Here is a 6,000-nt window from a genome sequence, read left to right as displayed (position 1 = left end):
CCCCCTGATGCTGGGATGCAGGGGGGAGCACGGTCCTGGCTGTCCCCCCGATGCTGGGATGCAGGGGGGAGCACGGTCCACGCTGCCCCCCTGATGCTGGGATGGAGGGGGGAGCACGGTCCTGGCTGTCCCCCCGATGCTGGGATGCAGGGGGGAGCGCAGTGCGGGCTGCAACCCCCAAGGGATGCGGGCTAGCAGCACGGTCCAAGCTGCTCCCCCAGGGATGCAGGGGGGTGTGCGGGGGGGGGCAGTGTGGTCCAGCCCCCCCCTCCAAGTGCTGCAGGGGGGGGCCGCACGGTGGCGGCTCCCCCCCAGGTGATGCCGGAGGAGGGCGGCGCGCTTCTCCCCCGCACCCCCGGGGTGATGCCGGGGGTGAGAGCGCGGGGGGGGCGGCGAGGCGGGGGCGGCGGGCGGGGCCCCCCCGCCGTGCTCGGTGCCAGCCCGGCATCACGTGCCGCTCGGCGGCCCCCGAGCATGCCCAGCTCCGGCTCCGGCTCCGGCTGGGGCTCGGGCTGCGGCTCCGGCTCGGGCTGGGGCTGGCCGGGAGGATGCTGCGGCCGTAGGCAGCGGGGGGGACCCGGGCCATGCCCTCCCCGCACGGTGAGTGCCTCCAGCGCGGCTCCCTTCCTCCTCCTCTTCCTCCTCGCCGGGCGATGCGGGGCGGCAGAGCGTCCCCCCACCGGGGACTTGTGCCATGGGGCAGGCGCGGGGGGGCAGCGAGCTGTGCAGGGGGTGTTTTCTTAGGGGAGGGTGAAGGGGACCTGTGCTCCAGCCGGGGGTGGGGGGTGGGGAGGGTGTCCCAGCCCCCCCGGGGTTTGCTGTGGCTGGATCAGGGTGCGCTGCAGACACCGCAGGGGGGGGCCGGCTCCCCCTGCACCCCCTTGCCCCTCCTGCGGTGTGTTCGGTGAGGCGTGGGGACCCCCAGAGCTGTCCCCGCGGTGTGTTTGTGTGCTGTGCGCTGGCTCCTGTCCCCGGACCCCGCGGCTGCAGGCTGGGGTCCCCCGGGCTTGGACCCCGCTCTGTGCATGGGCGGGCAGCACCGAGCCTTGGGGAGAGACCCGGTTTTTGGAGCCCTGGCTCAGCACCCCCAAACCCCCCATGATCGTGGCTGAGGGCTGAGATGGGCCAGACACCCCCAGCCCTGCATGGGGGGCTGGTCCCTGTGGCTGAGCGCTTTGCTGAGGTGACAGCCAGGACGGGCTGTGATGGATGGAGCCCGAGATGTCGTCTGGCACTTCCCGGGGACCCGACCGCTTGCCTGGGCTTCGCCACTCCCGCCTGGCTGCCTGCTTGTTAGCAGAGAGCTAGCCTCCTCCTCCTCGGCAGAGAGCAAGGGCGAACCGCCTCGGGGATGCGTGTCGCCTGCGAGATGCTGTTCTTGCTTGGCCCCCCCTGCATCGAGGTGTCTGGCGGTGCCGGAGACAGCGCGCGAGCCGCAGCCACTTCCCCGAGCAGTCAATTGCAGCTTTGTTGCGCCGCTGTGAGATCTGAAGGAACAGGGTCTGATTCGTCACATGATGGGGCACGTTAAATACGCCACAAGTCTATTAAACCCCAGTGGAAGGGGCTGGATTGGCCACCCTGTGCCATCCCCCCCCGGGACTTGGTGGGGACCCCAGCTCCAGCCGCCGTGCCCCTCTGAGGAGGGAGGTCCAGCTCCTCCATCGCCCCTTTGCGGGGTCTTTGCCATCCTCCCAGGGCTGTGCTGTGGCGTGGGAGGGCCGAGTCCCCGTGTACAGGGTTCGATCCGTACCGCCTGGCCCCGCCACCCTGCCCATGACGTGTGCCACGGTCCCTTGGGTGCGGGGGGGACGGCTCCCGCTCTCCAGATGGCTGCTGGAGCGGCTGTGTAATCCCTCCGTGCAGGGAGGCGGGAGGGAAGCTGCGGCGGGGAGGGTTTGCGTGGCCACCCCGGGGTGTGGAGGGGTGCAGGGAGGCCTGCCAGGGACCGGGCACGGAGGTGACCGGGGTGGCATTTGCTGGGGGAGGTGTCCTTCCAGGCAGGCGAGGCTGTTTGCGGCGCTGCGTGCTGCTCTGCAGCCGGCAGTCAGCAGCACCCGTTGATTTCTCCCACTTCTCCACGTCAAGAGCGTCTGCATCCCGCTGTGCATCCCGCTGTGCATCCCGCTGTGCATCCCCCGGGCCGAGCGCAGAGCGGGAGCTGGGACCGCTGCTTGCTGCACCGTCGCACCCAGTATGGCTCGTCCTGCGGTGCACAGCCGTGCACACGCGTGTGCACACGTTGCGTCTGTGCATGCAGCCCCTCTGATTCCTTCCCCTGAACCCCCCTGGCATTTCCTCACGGAGAGCTCCTGTCCCGCTCCGATCTGCACCGATCCCTCTTGTCCCTTTCCCTGTGTGGCCCCGGGGGAGCCCCCTTCCCTCCTCCACCTGGCAGGAGTCATGGCCAGGGGACATCCGTCCCAGTTGCCCACCCCGAGCCAGCCCCTCTGGGAGCCAGAGCTGGGATTAGGACTCCCGGAGATGGGATGGCCGAGGCATTAAAATTCTTGAGCGTCTGCTAAAAATCACATGGTGACTGCAAACCCTGTCCCCTCCGGCTGGTTGCTGGCTGCCTTGGCTGGAGCCTGCTTGGGGGGAGCAGCCCCAGCCCCCCCAGCCCACGCTGGGGAGCCCAGCGGGCCATGGCAACCATCCCACTGCACCGGGCCACCAGCGCCATCCTGCCTCCGCGCACCCCATCACCCTGCCCACGTCCCTGGCTGTCCCCTCGGGGAGAGGGGGGTGGTGAGGGGTCCCTGCCCTCCTGGGCAAGGCCAGGCACAGTGGTCCCCGAGGCAAACCGGGCGACGGGGCCGCTCGCCACCTGGCTTTGGGCTGCCGGGGCCGGCGCTGGCCTTACTAGAAACCATGTTTTCCTGCCGAGTTCCCATAGAAACCGGCGGGAGCAGGCGCTGGGCTGGCTGGGACGAGGGAGAGGAGGGACGAGGAAGAGGAGGGACGGGCAGGAGCAGGCAGGAGGGCGAGCTCCATGCCTGGCGCTGCCGGGATGAAGCGGCTGCATGGGCTGCCGGCTGCTGCCAGGGTGCCAGTAGCCATGTCCCCCCTCCCCGGGGCTGCCCCCTGCCATGGGGGAGATGCACCAGCATCCCCCCGTCTGCTGGCCGTGGCTCGCCGTGCCCCGGGCTGTGTGCGCACACGCGTGTGCGTGCCTGTGTGCGCGCACACCCGTGCACGCCGCTGCTCCGCGGCCAGGCCTGGCGTCGTCGGGCGCAAACACCAACCCAGATGGGCAGCGTGGGGGGCGTAATCCCCCTGGAGGCTGCCGGGCAGGGGCTGGGGTTTGTTTTCTGCTCCATCTGTGCCCCTGGGAATCAGCTGGGCTGGGGATTTCTCCTGCCTGGCTTTGCTCGCTGGAGGGGAAAGCACGGCTCCTTAGCTGCTCTGCTCTCTCTCCCTCTCTCAGGCATTTGTAGTAGCATCCCCCCCTTCTGTTTTCCTTAGCTTGAAACACGATAATCCGCAGCAGGCAGAAATAGTACATTGAGGAATGTGCCGTCTCCTCTTCAGCCTCGTTTTTCCCCAGGATCTGGCAGCTCCGCAGCCGCCGGGGGATGCCCCGCACCGGCAGGGGCCGTGCAACCCCTTCCCGCTCCCCCTGCCAGCCCTCCCCTCCGAAAACACCCCTGATTTCATGGCGCTGCTGGGAGAGCATCCCCCGGCGCAGGATGCTGAGCAGATGGGCAGGCAGAGGTGACCTGCAGGGACAGGGAGGGGACACATGTCCCTCCGACCCCCCCACAGCCCTGCCTGCTCCTTCCAGCATCCGAAGCTGGAAAAAATCCTAGAAATGGGTTGGTTTTATGCAGGCAGGTTAGGGCCCTCCTGGTTTCCAGCGTGGTTCTGGTTTTATTCCGGTTTTCACCCCGCAGCAGGGCAAAGAGCCGGGCGAGGAATCCCCGGGGAGCAGCGGCTGCGGGGCGAGGTTGCTCCGGCCGCGGTATGCAGGGAATCAGGTTTGGATGATCGCAGTGGCCGGTTGTGCCGCTAATCTGTGAATTCACCAAAGCTCTTTAATAAAGATTCAAAGTCACCAACTTCTCAATTAAAGGATGAGAACAGCTCCTGATCCGCGTTTCTGGGTCAGCCGGAGAAAGGCCATTTAGGACCTGGGCGATTACTTTTCCTTTGATGTTCCTAAAGGAGACGACTTTTGCATAAACACCTTGCGCTGTGCGGGAGGGCGGGTGGCCCGGCCGCCTCCGAGGCAGGACCTGCAGCCTGGAGTCCAACCCCGGCTGCTCCGGTGTCACGGGCTGAGCTGGGGACAAAGCCTCGCCTCTCCCTGCGGAGCACGGGTGCTCCCTGCCGCGGGCGCTGGGTGATGCCCTTCTCCCTTGGGATGCTCTGGGCTGTGCCACCAACCTCACGAGGTGCTGTCACTGCCCTCCTGCCGTCTGCAGGGTGCAGGGCGCCCTGCCCAGCCCTGGCAGGAGCACCCCAGGGCCTCGGGGAGGTGGGTCAGACACCTCGGCACCGGGGCCACCTATTCCCGGTGCGTGCCCATGGGTGGTCTGCACCCTGCCAGGACCCCCCAGCTCTCTAGGGTGCTTCTAACCCTCTGTTTACCTCAACAGCAGCCGCTTGCACGGGTGTTAATTGCAGGAGCTGGCAAGGCACTAATTAGGGGATAATGAGATGGCTTTTGTGTGCGCCTGGCATCATGTCGACAAACGCCCCGCTCCAGTGCGGAGTCTGTGATCCCCCTGCGCCGTGTTGGTGATCCCCGTGTGCCGTGTTGGTCATCCCCCTGCGCCGTGATGTCCCTGTGCCGTGTCCGTGATGTCCCTGTGCCGTGTCCCACTGGCCCCTCTCCCTGCCTGCCCCCCCGCCTGCCCCACAGCTCCGGCCTGGCAGACCGGGGCAGCTCGGAGTTTCCTTACACCACCCCGTGTCCCCACCGTGATGGGTCTCGAAACAGCTGCTCGATGCTCCTGTGATTATTTCAAGCAGAGGAGTCCCCGTCCCTGCTCTGTGGGACTCCATGGCAGCTCGGCTGCTCCGAGCCCCCGAGTCCCGCTGGTAATTAAGTGGCCACTGGAGCCTTTGCTGCGCAGCCCTTTGTTCTCGGGGCAGGGAGGCAGGATCCGGCCGATGCGGGGCTCGGGCCGCCCCCTCCACTGCCACCGTCTCACCAGGTACCATCCCTCCCCATCCTCAGAGTTGAGGACTGGGGCTTGTCCCCGCCGGCTCGGTGACCGAGCATAGAGCATCCTCTTGCGTCCTCCCACCGCGCACCGCTCCGGCACCCATCTTCCTCCCGCTGCCGCTGCCGGCAGAGCCGTGCATCCGTGCCGAGCAGCGAGAGGCTGTTGTTCCTCTCCGCCTGCCTGCAGTCGCCGGGGACTGGGAGCCAGCGCTCGCCTCGGAGGCTTCTTTACGTAACCGCCAGCAGCAGCAGCAGCGCGGCTGCTCCAGCAGTGACGGTGGCTCGGTGCCGCCGGGGCCTGGACCCTCGCATCGGCTGCTGGCAGCCAGGTAAGGGCCACCCCAGCGCCACGATGGAGATAGGCGTGTGGCTGCCAACAGCCTCTGCCGCGTGGTGAGGGCGCCGGTGTTGCCGGGCTGGGCTGAGAGGAAGATGCTTCTCTGGGTGCAGCCGGGGTGGGAGCATCGTTCCTGCCCCAGAGACCCGGGGGATGATGTGCCGTGGGTCGGGCTGGCACCCGGCAGAACAGCCAAGACCAGTCTGGCAGCGCCGGCCGCCTCCCAGCCCTGCTTGGCCGGTTCTGCGCCAGCCGGCGCGGCGATGGCGAGCCCCATCCGTGCTCACCGCTTCCCGGGGCACCGGCCGGGCGGCGGAGCTGCTGCACACCCGGGCGATGCGGTGGGTGCCGGGCTCAGCACCCATCCTGCGATGCCGAGCCCCCGATGGGACGGTGCTCAGCATGAGGTGAGGGTGGGGTGCGTGTGCCCGCGGAGGAGCATGGCATCCCAGGCTGGGGGGGGGCGGGGAACAGCTTCGCAACTCCGTCCCAC

The 6,000-nt window shown here is 68.0% G+C and overlaps 1 protein-coding gene across 1 annotated transcript in view; it reads left to right on the top strand.

Moving 5' to 3' along the window:
- Positions 1–443: 443 nt before the first annotated feature.
- Positions 444–6,000, top strand: part of PLEKHA6 (pleckstrin homology domain containing A6) — a 47,249-nt gene continuing 41,692 nt past the window's right edge. Inside the window, exon 1 of the mRNA XM_063356373.1 lies at positions 444–600. The gene's annotated coding sequence lies outside the window, so the exon portion shown is untranslated. The remainder of the gene's footprint in view (positions 601–6,000) is intronic.

Source organism: Chroicocephalus ridibundus, chromosome 20, assembly GCF_963924245.1.
Source record: "Chroicocephalus ridibundus chromosome 20, bChrRid1.1, whole genome shotgun sequence".
Lineage (NCBI taxonomy): Eukaryota > Metazoa > Chordata > Aves > Charadriiformes > Laridae > Chroicocephalus > Chroicocephalus ridibundus.
This window is presented reverse-complemented; position numbering and strand designations above follow the sequence as displayed.